Here is a 13,847-nt window from a genome sequence, read left to right as displayed (position 1 = left end):
TCCCTCCGTACTTTTTTTAATATAACTTAAGGTATCATCAAGGCAGAATGTTGTTGATATTGGGGGGAGGGGGTGGGGGGTGGCTTGACCCTACCTTGTCCATACAAAAGCTGCAGAGTACAAAGAGAGGAGGTGGGCATAAACCTGACCTCCAAAGCACTACTTACAAGATTGTTACATACAATCTTCAAAAGATAATATGGAAGAGACTTCACCATACAAAAACACTTCATTATCTCCTAGGTATAATTCAACTTACAAAAAAATTACCTTTGTCATATCTACTTCTTATGTTAGGTAATTGCCATTTGTCAAGTTGAAAAATTCCTCTCACATCTTTCGGAAGTTATTGGAAAGAGTGATAAAATATACCAGTTCCACTTGATGAAGTCAGCTTAGCAAGAAAGTCTGGCACTTGATTTACTTCTATGTAGCAGTGAGAAATTATCATATATGCCTCTTGGATGATCTTAGAAGTATCTCTAATCATTTTCCTGAGCTTAGGGTTACTAGTATCTATATTAAGGAGCATATTAGTGATGATCAAAGAGTCCATCTCCAGGATGAATCTATTGAACCTATTCTATATGAACCATTTCCTCCATATTTGGCTACAGCAGCCTCTTCTAGATTGTTGTTTATGGATTGACAGGGACTAAGAAAGCCATAATTAGATCTTGATACACGATTGTTAGAGAAAAGGAATGGAGTTTAGAAAAAGAGGCAAATAAGTTAGTTGATACAGTTAGTTAGAAATTCAAAAGGAGCATATTAGTGATGATCAAAGAGTCCATCTCCAGGATGAATCAATTGAACCCATTCTGTGTGCACCATTTCCTCCAAATTTGGCTACAGCAGCCTCTTCTAGATTGTTGTTTTTGGATTGAACAGGGACTAAGAAGGCCATGATTAGATCTTGATTCACGATTGCTAGAGAAAAGGAATGGAGTTTAGAAAAAGAGGCAAATAAGTCAGTTGACACAGTTAGTTAGGAATTCAAAAGGTAGTTAGAGTTAGTTGGAGTTAGTTAGAATAATTACCTACTGTTAGTTAGAGAATCTGTCAGCAATGTTTTAAAAGGCGTTTTCGGGCCAAGCCCTGGGCGAGGCGCACCAAAAACGCCCCGGGCCGATGGTGTGGGACAAAAGTCTCAAGAGGCGTACGCCCGGGCGTTCGGGGCGTATTTTTTTAGTGAGGCGTAAGCCCCGAAGATTTTTTCAAATTAAAATAAAATTTGTTGAATAAGTCCTCATATAATACCCAAATTCTCAAAATACAGCTTGGTCATTACTCAAAAGTTTTAAAAAGGAACTGAAATGCATTAAATTTAAAAGTTAAGACCTTTTTTTTATTGATTAATGCCCCAATTCATTGTCTTTCCCAATTCTTTATCTTGTCCGCTAGTCTGCTAATATCTCCCAAGAGCAACGAATATTCATTTTTTTTTACAAATACAAAGAGAACTCCATTCTCCTTCATAGCAGCAAGTTCAAAGTTCAAATTGCAGGTTAGTCATACTTTTTGTTCCTTCATGTAGAAAACTTTATTCTTTTCGACTTAAGTTACTTGATCTTCTAAGTAGCGTATAATGGATTGTTTTGATTAGTTTTTTGTGGGGATATATATATATATATATATATATATTATACATTATATATACTATATATATATATATTAATATAATTACCCCACTAATAAAATAATAACTATAATTAAAATGACAATTGCCCTAATTAATTACTATATAGCCTAACTAGTATATAACGGAGATTTTCTTTTCATATATTAAGTTAAATTTTTACCAGTTTATAAATATTTACTGTAATTATATTATTTTATAAAATATTAAAAATTAAATACCTATGTGGCTTACGCCCCGTGCCTCGGGGCTTATGCCTCGCTGAGGCATATGTAAAACGCCTCGACTTACGCCCACGCCTTTTAAAACACTGTCTGTCAGTAAGGTCGTTAGTAGAGAATCTGTCAATAGGAGGGGAATTCAATCAATTGTAATAGATATAAATACATTTATCATGTACAATTACAATCATATATGAAGTTACATTCTTCTATCCTAATCTCTCTAGCTTCTTCTCTTTCTTCCTCTGTGAACTTTAACCATATATGAGTTCTCGAAGCTTCTTCCTGAATCAGCATTACGATCCTCGAATTCAATCGAGCTCCTGCAATTGTGTAATATTGGTATCAGAGAATTTGATACTTGGAATCATGGCAAAAGGCACTCGATCAACTAATAATTCGACTGAAGAATCCATTGATCTACGCGAGTTGATGCAGAAATTAATAGCAGATGTGGGGGCTTTATTAGGTGAGGTCTCACATATGAAGCAATTGGATCGGACAACCCTTGAATTGAAGGAGCAATTCACTAATTCAAGGGAGCAACCAAAGGTTAAATCACCAGTGCAGAATGAATGTGAACCCTCTGAAGGAAGGTCTCATCGAGAAAGAAGCCCTACTAGTTGTAATCACCTCAACTCTAACTGCTCGAGGTGGTCTAGAATGGAGTTCCTGAGATTTACTGGTGAAGATTTGAGATCGGGTTGTTCAAAATTGAACAATTTTTCTCTATGGAAAAAGTTGTTGCTGAGGAAAGAGTTGAAGTAGCTACAATGCAATTGGAAGGAGAAGCTATTCAATGGCATCTTTCCTTCATGAGATACAGACAGTATCTACAGCCAGCAATTTGGAAATATGTTATGGCATTGGTAGAAAGGTTTGAGGCTGATTTTGATGATCTAATGGAGGAGATCAAAAAGATCAAGCATATTGGAAGTGTGAAGGAATATCAAGCTGTTTTTTAGAAGAATCTAAATATGGTGAGACTATCCTAAGAAAATGCAATTAGCTGCTTTATTGGAGGTCTGAAACACGAGCTCAACATTGCAGTCAAGCTCACCAATCCGACAACATTGTCACGGGTGTACAGAATAGCCAGAATGCATGAGGTTTACCTAGCTGAAACCAAACAAACTTCCTATGCATCAGGACCCCCAGTCAAGAGATATGCTAGGCCAAGAACTAGTGATAAACCATTACTACCTACTCATACATTCAGTAATTCATCTTATACTAAGAGTGACAATAGGAGAACATTGAGTTTAGATGAAATGAATGACAAAAGAGCAAGGGGATTGTGCCAATTCTGCAATGAGAAGTATGTACCTGGGCATAGGTGCAAAAGTTCCAAATAGATTTACATATTAGAATTGGAGGAAACAGAAGAAGTACAAGATACAGGTGAAGAGCAAGAACTATCGTTGCAAGAAGATAGTTTTAATGCCCTAGATAAATCCCAATCTATAGAACAGATAGAGATTTCCATTCATGCCTTGAATGTCTCCTTGGGTTACAGAACATTGAAAGTAACCGGTTATCATGCTAATAAGGCCTTGAGCATTCTGATTGATACTGGTAGTTCCCAGAATTTCATTGATCCTGACTTGGTCAAACATTTGGGATGTAAGATCAAGTATACTCACCCTCAAATGGTGGCTGCTGCTAATGGAAACACGATGGTGACCAAGATGTGTGCCATCACTTGGTTGCTACAAGGAGCTAAGTTTTCATCAGAGTTTTACTACTGCCCTTAGGCTCGTGTGGAGTAGTGTTGGGAGTGTAATGGTTACCAACACTTAGAGACATCAAAATGAACTTTAGAAAGCTGACTATGAAATTTTGGTACAAAGGAACAAAACATCTCCTCAGAGGTATTGGCAGCCAAATCGAGGTTCAAGAAGCTGACAAATTGGCCAAACACACAGGTAACATTTCTCAACTATGTATGATTCAAGTAGTACCAATGAGAAATACTGAAGAACAGTGGCATACATTAAAATCTAAGGAAGAACTAGAAACAGATGTTAGATTAATGCAACTGTTGTTCGAGTAATCCAGCTTACTTCAGGAGCCTACTGAATTACCACCTTCTAGAGATGTATTTGATCACATAATTGTGTTGCAAGCTGGTACTGAACCTGTGAACAAATGACCCTATAGATACCCCTTAATTAAAAAGGATATCATTGAGGGGTTGGTATAGCAGATGTTGGATCAAGGGATTATTCAACCCAGCTGTAGTCCCTTTGCATCTCCAGTGGTTTTAGTAGGAAAAACAAGATGGAACCTGGAGGCTTTGTGTCGATTATAGGGACCTAAATAGACAACAGTCAAGAACAAGTTTCCAATCCCTATTGTGGAAGACCTACTTGATGAATTAGGAGGATCAAAGGTCTTTTCTAAGATAGACCTAAGATCTGGCTATCACCAAATTAGGATGGCAAAAGAGGATGTACCTAAAACTGCATTTAGGACTCATTCTGGACATTTTGAGTATTTAGTGATGCCATTTGGCCTTTCTCCTGATACCTTTCAAGGACTGATGAATTCCATCTTTCAGAAGTTCCTTAGAAAGCAGGTGTTGGTTTTCTTTGATGATATACTTATCTACAACAGCAACATGCAGGATCATTTGGTGCACTTAAGAGTTATATTTGTGGAGATGAACAAACACTAGCTCTTTTCCAAAAAGAGCAAGTGCTTCTTTGGAGTTCATAGGACACTTCATTACATCAGAAGGTGTATCTACTGACCCTCACTAGATAGAAGATGTGCGGAACTGCCTACCCCAGCTTCACTCAAAAAGCTAAGAGGATTCCTAGGTTTGGCAGGCTACTACATGAGATTTATTAAAGGATTTGGGGTCATTTGTAAGCCTTTAACTGAACTAACCAAGAAGAATAACTTCAAGGGGGTACAATTGCACACTTCTTCCTCATATCACCCTCAGTCTGATGGCCAAACTGAGGTGCTGGACAGGAGCCTTGACACATACTTAAGGTGCTACTGCAATGAGGATGCTACTAATTGGTATTCATGCTTGCCTATGGTCTGAGTATTGTACAACACTTTTTTGCACTCAGTTATACAAACTACTCCCTATGAGGCATTGTATGGTAGACCTCCACTATTACATTTGCCCTATCTTCCGGGGGAATCAGCTTCCGCTGAAGTTGACAACACACTAATCAATAGGGAACTGAAAATCCAGCAGCTCAAGCATCATTTGAGAAGGGCACAACTCCGAATGAAAAAACAAGCAGACTCTCATAGGAGTGACAGATAATTTGTAGTAGGAGACTAGGTTTATTTGAAGGTTCAGCCCTACAAATAAGTTAAAATTTCCAATCATTCATCTCACAAGCTGGCTGCCAAGTATTATGGACCCTTTTAGATCATCAAAAGGATTGGTCTAGTTGCCTATACTCTTTTGTTGCCTACCGGTGTAAGGATTCACCCTACAGTTCATGTGTCCTTGTTAAAAAAGTATTATGAAGTCCATTCCCAAATTTCTTATCCTTCTGTCAATGACCTAGCAAGTCCTTATTGCCCTGACCCTGAGCTTGTTTTACAAAGAAGAATGATCAAAAGAGGCAACAAAGTTGTGGCACAAGTGCTGATTAAATGGCATGGACTGCCTGTTGATGCAGTTACTTGGGAGCTGGTTACTGTATTGCAGACAAGGTTTCCCTCATTTGATCCTTGTGGACAAGGATCTTCTATTGGATGGGAGTACTAATACACGATTGTTAGAGAAAAGGAATAGAGTTCATAAAAAGAGGTAAATAAGTCTGTTGACACAGTTAGTTAGGAATTCAAAAGGTAGTTAGAGTTAGTTGGAGTTAGTTAGAATAACTACCTACTGTTAGTTTGAGAATCGGTCAGTAAGGTCGTTAGTAGAGAATCTGTCAATAAGAAGGGAATTCAATCAATTGTAATAGATATAAATATATTTGTTATGTACATTTACATTCATATATGAAATTACATTCTTCTATCCTAATCTCTCTCTCTCTTGTCTTCTCTTCTTCTTCCTCTGTAAATTCTAACCATAGCAAAGTTCTCGAAGCTTCTTCCTGAATCATCATTACGTTCCTCGAGTTCAATCGAGCTCCTGCAATCGTGTAACAGATCTCCATTCTCATTTTTGACTACACCTCCTATACCAGCTTTGCCAGTTTCCATAACATAACTTCCATCAGTATTTGTTGCCAGTTTTGAGGTTATTTAGAAGTAACACTGTGTTGTAGCCACATGCCTTTTTCTTTCAATTCTCCCTCTAATTAATGAGTGTATTAATAGTGCATGATCTGCAGCTGCAAGTAAGACATACTTAATTGTGGTCTGATACATCTCCGATTGCACCTTAACTATATGCAAATGCAAGGAGAGAATTACTTTCATGACTTCAAGTTTATATCTCTGTGGTTAAGAGCAGTTTTTCTTGCTCAATGAGAACAATTCGTCTGCAGTTTAGTAGTGGTTGTTGTTTTCAGCAGAATGTTAACCAGTGGTCTTGAGTTATTTTCTTTCCTAGTCTTTTTGGTTGTATTCATTTATGTGTATGAGGACACACCACATAAAGTATTTTTCTGTTAGAAAGAACTGGAATTACATATTTCGCTGTATTTGAACCCGAGGTTCATTATAAATTCTAGTGTTGTATCTCTTGATAAAGGTGACAATGAATATGTTCTAACAGAAATTGCATCTCCTAATTATCCAATGATGGAATGTGTTAGTCCATGATTGTGTCTTGACTAATTGTCTGTTTAGATCAGTCACTAACAATCCTCCTTTTGGCTTAGGTCAGTTGTTTGTTCATGATTTCGTCAAATTAAATATGTATATTTTATGGGTCAAAATCTGACTAAGGATATTCGACACAAAGTGGTATTACTGAAAAGAATTTGGACGAGGTCGACTAATGACCAATGGAACTCACCGCCGAGGAGTCGATCATGGCCGAGGTCAAGTGTCAGAAGGAGCAATAACGGCTGGTTTAGTAACAAGATTTTTGAGGGAATATTCCATTGAATATTCTCTCTCTTTGTACTTTTAGGGGTAATTGGGGGTATGTTCCTTATAAATAGAAAGAGAGATCAACTGATAGACATGTAATATTCTCTGATAAAAACACTATATGAAAAGTAGATTTTCTCTCCAGATAGAATACAAATACTACCTTTCTAAAGAGATTCGATCTTATATTATTCTACACATTTTCCACCAGATCCGAGAAGGGTCCTTATGTTCTGATCTTTATCTATCATCCATCATTGTCAGAAGGAGGAATCCTCCACCTCATTCAATATTGGGTTAAACATTCTCTTTATTTAATTTAGTGTCATTTATTGTCATTTATTGCTTTCTATTTATTCCTCATTAATAGTCTTAAAACATTAAATGCTCCCTGCGATCTTTTGTTAGTGTTGCTCTACGTCATTCTCATTATTCGTTATAGATCTGAGGTTATTATTACTAACTAAGATTAACCCCTCATTATACACATCTAATTAGTTTAATCAAAGATCTACATTTTTGGTCAAACAATTTGGCGCCGTCTGTGGGGAAATTCTTAGTTAAAATTTTAGTTTCTTCTAGATCCATAACTAGCAAAACAAAAAGCGAAAAACACCCTACCCTCTTGTACACACAGATCTAATATGGCAAGAAGCGGAGAGGAGAGTATGAAGGCAGTGACCGACCTTACCGCCAACCTCTTAAACACCATCAACAAAATTTCTGAAACGGAGGGTGAAGATGTAACGCCAAATACATCTCCCAGGCGAAGTGGCTCAGCCCTCCCTTATGGTAGCATCACAACGTCCCGCGGTAAAGGGGATTCCACGTCCACAATGGAAGAGGCACCGCCCGCAGTAAAGAAACTACTTGAGTCTTGGCTAACAAACACGTTGACCGGCATCCTCGACAAGCCCGCCCAAAAACCAATTAGAGAAAATGCGACTTGCGTTGCACCAATGACGGCCGAGCAGTACAACCCTCTCCCTCCAATAACAGGTACCACTCACAATATTAATAATGCAGGTGACGATACCCTCACGACCGTTATGAGGAAGATGGAAGAAATGAAAAACGAAAACAAAATGCTTCGTGACCAAATGAAACTTTTACCAAAAAGAGATGCCGGTCGATACGTGGAACAACCCTACAAAGATGAAGCTGCAACCGCATGCCGTACCCAAAACCTTTAAAATGCCTCCCTACCTAAAAATATATGATGGTACGACCGACCCCGAAGATCATGTGACTCACTACGTCACCGCAATAAAGGGCAACGATCTCGCCAAAGAACAAGTGTCTTCCATCCTGTTGAAAAAGTTTGGCGAAACCCTCACCGGAGGCGCATTAACTTAGTATTCACAACTGCCCGCGCGCTCCATTGAAATATTTGAAGAAATGGCCAACAAGTTCGTAACAACCCATGCCGGAGAAAAAAAAGGGGGAAGCAAGAGTGAACGACATATTCGCTATCAAACAAGCACCCGGAGAGGGACTGAGGGACTTCCTCGCCTGGTTCAACCGTGTAAGGATGACATTGCCAAATGTATCAGAAGGCATGGCTGTAGAAGCTTTCCGAAACGGGCTGAACCGGAACGGTTCGAGGGCGACCAGAAAGTAGCTGAGTTGGTTTATGAAATATCCCCCAACCACTTGGGACAAAGTACACAATGCCTACTGTGCCGAAGTCCGTGCTGACGAAGACGACTTGAATTCGCCAACCCAACGTTTGACCTCGGTACACCGAGTCCAGGAAGGACTGAAGAAATGATGCCAGAAGAGATCTGGCAGCTCCACGACCCAACCGAGAAAGTCATCAACCATATATCAGGGGTGCCATCATGCCCCCTCCCGTACGAAGAAGGTCCACCTAGGCCTAGGACAGGGACTCACCGCAGTAAGAGAGATATGCCCCCTTTACTGTCTGCTCACAATTTCTGTGTTTCCCTTTCAGAAATAGTCTACGCGTTGGAGAAGCTCGGCCCGAAAGTGAGGTGGCCATAAAAGATGAGGTCCGACCCAAGAACCAGGAAGTCGAACACCCTCTGCGAATTCCACCAGGAGCGAGGTCGTAAAATCAAGGACTGCATCGCTCTAAGTCAAGAGGTCAAGAACATGCTTCACCAAGGGCACTTCAAAGAGCTGTTGAGCGACCGGGGAAGGGACAACTTTGCCCAAGGACGTGGGCAACACCAAGGTCCACCAAAACAACCTTCACCAACTCGCACCATCAAAATGATCATCGGAGGCGGAGACGGCGCATCGATCAACAGCGTAAAGTTCACCACGGCCCAAAAACTCAAACGGTCGATCACTCATGAATGGTATGACGAACTCGAAGAAAGTATCATCTTCGATAAGTCAAATACCCACGGTTTGGTTTTCCCTCACTATGATGCTCTTGTTATCATATTAAGAATATTAGATACAAATGAGAGCACATTATGTTGGACGACGGGAGCAGTGCGAGCATTATCCATCCTTGAGTACTTGCGCAGATGAAACTGAGGACAAGATAATGCCACGCTACATCACGCTAACCGGTTTTAACAATGAGTTGAACGAACATCCGGAGAAATCACACTCCCCGTCCTGGCTGGCAACGTCACCCTGGAACCACATTCCACATCATAGACCAAGATACGGCGTATAACGCCATAATAGGTCGACCTTGGATACACTCCATGAAGGCCATCCCCTCCAGCTTGTACCTAGTTATCGAATTTCCCAGACCATGGGGCGTGTTCAGCATACGAGGGGAACATCGCACTTCCCGAGAATGCAATCGCATCGCCTAGGATTGTACATACAGCCGACAAATGAAGGGCAAAGCAAAAGAGGCATAGCAATTAGTAAGATCGAGGTCGAGCAGTGATAAAAGGGAGGACGTCATCAAAGACCCCAAAATAATAAAGGCCACAGTATCAACCGTAGAATACCTCGACCCCGTCTAACTTGGTGATAAGGACCGCAGAAAGAAATCCTACATCAGCCACAAGCTTCAGGAACTAGGTAAATTCCGTCATTTCTTAACAAACAACGCGAACTTGTTTGCCTTTTCCCATGCAAACATGCCAGGTATCCCGAAGGAGATTACGACACACAAGTTGAACGTCGATCCATTATACCCCCCAGTAAGGCAAGTTAGGCGGAAGTTCAACTATGTAATAAATGATGCAGTCCGCGAGAAGGTTGAAAAATTGCTGGAAAATGGCTCCATCATGAATCAAAATACCCCCAATGGGTCGCCAACTTAGTCATGGTGAAGAAGAAGAACGGAAAATGGCGTATGTGCGTAGACTTCACATATTTGAACAAAACATGCCCAAAAGACTCATTCCTGCTAACCCATATCGACCAACTCATTGGTGCAACAGACGGGCACGAGTTGCTGAGCTTCTTCGACGCATACTCGGGTTATAACCAGATCCTCATGGAGGAGGAAAGCCAGGAGAAGACCATCATCATCACCCACCACGGAACGTATTGCTACAGGGTGATGCCTTTCGGACTGAAAAACGTGGGGGCGACATATCAAAGGTTGGTGACAAGAATGTTCAAAGACCAACTCGGCAAAACCATGGAGGTATACATAGACAATATATTGGTCAAATCCAAATGGAAAGAAGATCACATCGACCATCTGAAAGACACCTTCGGCATACTCACGCAGTACGGGATGAAATTAAACCCCGAGAAGTGTGCGTTCGGCGTAACCTCAGGAAAAGTTTTCGGTTTCCTGGTGTCACAAAGAGGCATGAATGTCAATCTGACCAAATCAAGGCCACAGAGGGAATACCAGAACACTTAACCAGCAAGAAACATATTCAGAAGCTGACCAGCCGCATCGCCGCCTTGTCGAGGTTCATCTCACGATTGTATGACAAGTGCCATAAATTTTTCGGCGTACTCAAGAAGGACAACGGTCTCCTATGGACATCCGAGTGCGTTCAAGCCCTGAAGGAGTTAAGGGCTTATCGTCACCACCATTGCTCGCTAAAGTAGAACCTGGAGAACATCTCCCTGTCTACCTCACCATATCTGAAGTAGCAGTGAGCGTCGTCCTAGTCCGAGAAGACAAAGGTATGCAATCTCCCATCTATTACATTATCAAAACCTTAATCGACGCCAAGACGCGGTACCCTCACCTCGAAAAACTAGTACTGGCTTGGTCGTAGCTTCACGAAAGCTTAGACCCTACTTCTAGTGCCACCCCATCTCGGTAGTCACAACTTTCCCCTTGAGAAGTATTTTACATAACCCCGAGCTATCGGGAAGGTTAGCTAAGTGGGATATAGAATCGAGTGAGCATGATATCACGTATCAACCACGGGCGACGAAAAATCACATGTCCTCGCCGACTTTGTCGCCAACTTCAGTGCAAAAATAATGCCTGAAGTAGAAAAAGAAGCCACCCACGCTTCTCCGCAAACACAAGATCAATAGATATTGTACACCGACGGCGCTTCCAATGCGTCAGGGTCCGGACTTGGACTTGTGCTCGAGGTTCTGACATGCGAAGTAATTTGCCAGTCCATAAGGTGCCCGGACATGACTAACAATGAGGCCGAGTATGAAGCTGTGATTGCAGGATTAAAGCTAGCACTCAAGTACGGAGCAAGGCGGATCATCCTACGTTGTGACTTGCAGCTCGACGTCAACCAAGTCACAGGGACTTTCCAGATCAAAGAGAAAAGGCTGCAAAGATACCAAGCCAAAATTTGCAAATTATTGCCCGAGTTTGATGAATGAGAGCTCGACCAAATCCCTCGGGCACGAAACACCGAAGCCGACGGCTTCGCTAAGTTAGCGGCAGCCACCAAAAGTATAACCGGCAAAGGAAACATAGTCACCCTCCTCTACTCATTGATAGATCATATCAAGGTAAGGACTATAAATCTAAATTGGAACTGGCGTAACCGTATTGTTACATACTTGTAGGACGGCGTACTCCCAGATGATAAAAAGGAGGCCAAGAAACTTCGAATATAAGTGGACATGTACAGTATCATTCACAATGATCTATACAAGAGGACATATGGTGGCCCCCTAGCAAAATGCTTGGGACCAAATCAAACGTGGCGCGTCCTAGAGGAAGTCCATGAAAGCCACTGCGGGGCTCATTTCGGCAACCGAGCTCTAGTCAGATGCCTCATATGGGCAGGTTACTGCTGGCCTACTATGAAAAAACATGCCGCTGACTTCGTGAAAAGATGCGAGCAGTGCCAAAAGTACACCCGAATGATCCACCAAGCAGGCGAGCATCTCCACTCAGTTATTTCCCCATGGCCTTTCATCAAGTGGGGGATGGACATCGTCAGTCCCCTTCCCGCAAGACGAGGTAACGTGCATTTTCTTTTAGTTTTGACTGACTACTTTTCTAAATGGGTAGAAGCAGGGGCATTCGCTTAAATACGCGAGCAGGAAGTGATTGCCTTCATATGGAAAAACATTGTGTGCCGTTTCGGCCTCCCTAAAGAGATCAACTGCGACAACGGACCCCAATTTACTAGAAAAAAGGTCGCCGAATTTTTTGAGAAGTTGCATATCAAAAGAATACTCTCCACCCCATACCACCCTGCGGGCAACGGGCAAGCGGAGTCTTCCAATAAATCAATATTGACCATCATGAAGACAAAACTAGAGGAAGCCAAGGGACTTTGGCCAGAACTACTGCAGAAAGCTCTATAGGCACACCGCACAATGCCAAAGACGAGCACGGGAGAGACGCCTTACTCTTTAGTCTATGGGAAAGATGCGGTAATACCCGTCGAAGTCGAAGAGCCTAGTTTGAGATATTCCCATGAGAGCGGGTCAAGGAATGAGGAAAGGAGAAGGCAAGACCTCGACGAAGCCGAAGAACGGAGAGATATGGCCTACATAAGGATGATCTCCCAAAAACAACAGGTAGAACGCTACTATAACAAGAAGGCCATGGTCAGACCACTCAAAGTCGGGGACTACGTGCTCAAGGCCAAAACACAAGCAAGCAAAGAACCGCGGGAGGCAAACTGGAAACAAATTGGGACGGCCCATACAAAATCACAGCAGCACCAAATAAGGGGTCATTTCAACTAGAAACAATGGAAGAAAAACTGCTACCGAACAACTGGAATGTTGCCTACCTCAAGTACTTCAACTTTTAAGAACAAACGTCCTCCAAGTCGTACTCCTTTTCCCTCGCTTGAGTTTTGTCCCAATTGGGTTTTTTGAAGGAGGTTTTTAATGAGGAGATAAGGGGGACACTCTAAGTTGAAGTACGGATGGAAAAGGCTCAGGACGGTCAGTTCATCGTCCAACCTCTTGACACATCTCCAGGTCGCCCAATGAAGGGACTAAATAGACCGGGACTGGAATGCCAGCCCGAGAAACATGTAAATTTTGCCAAGTATGAGAAAAGCACAAATGTAGGTCCGCCCATGTTTCCAAAACAACATTGCCTCAGTATCTACTCGGCCCACGACCACAATCAAATAAGCGACATTCGACCTCGTTCAAATTAACTAAACATTAGACCTCGTTCGAATTAACTCACATTCGATGTCGTTCGAATTAATTAAAGTTACATTCGACCTCGTTTGACTTAACTTACATTCGACTCGCTCGAATTAACAAATGTGACATTCGACCTCGCTATAATTTACTTACATTCGACCTCGCTCGAATTAACTTACATTCATCCTCACTCGAACTAACTTAAGTTACATTCGACCTCGCTCGAATTAACTTGCATTCAACCTCGCCCGAATTAACTAAAGTGACATTCGACCTTGCTCGGATTAACTTACATTCGACCTCGCTCAAATAAACTTACATTCCACCTCGCTCGAATTAACTAAAGTGACATTCGACCTTGCTCGATTTAACTAAAGTAACATTCAACCTCGCTCGAATTAACTTACATTTGACCTTGTTCGTATTAACACCTACCAGCCTCGGCCATGGCCAAAACCAAAATTATTATG

Source organism: Nicotiana attenuata, unplaced genomic scaffold, assembly GCF_001879085.1.
Source record: "Nicotiana attenuata strain UT unplaced genomic scaffold, NIATTr2, whole genome shotgun sequence".
Taxonomy (NCBI): domain Eukaryota; kingdom Viridiplantae; phylum Streptophyta; class Magnoliopsida; order Solanales; family Solanaceae; genus Nicotiana; species Nicotiana attenuata.
This window is presented reverse-complemented; position numbering follows the sequence as displayed.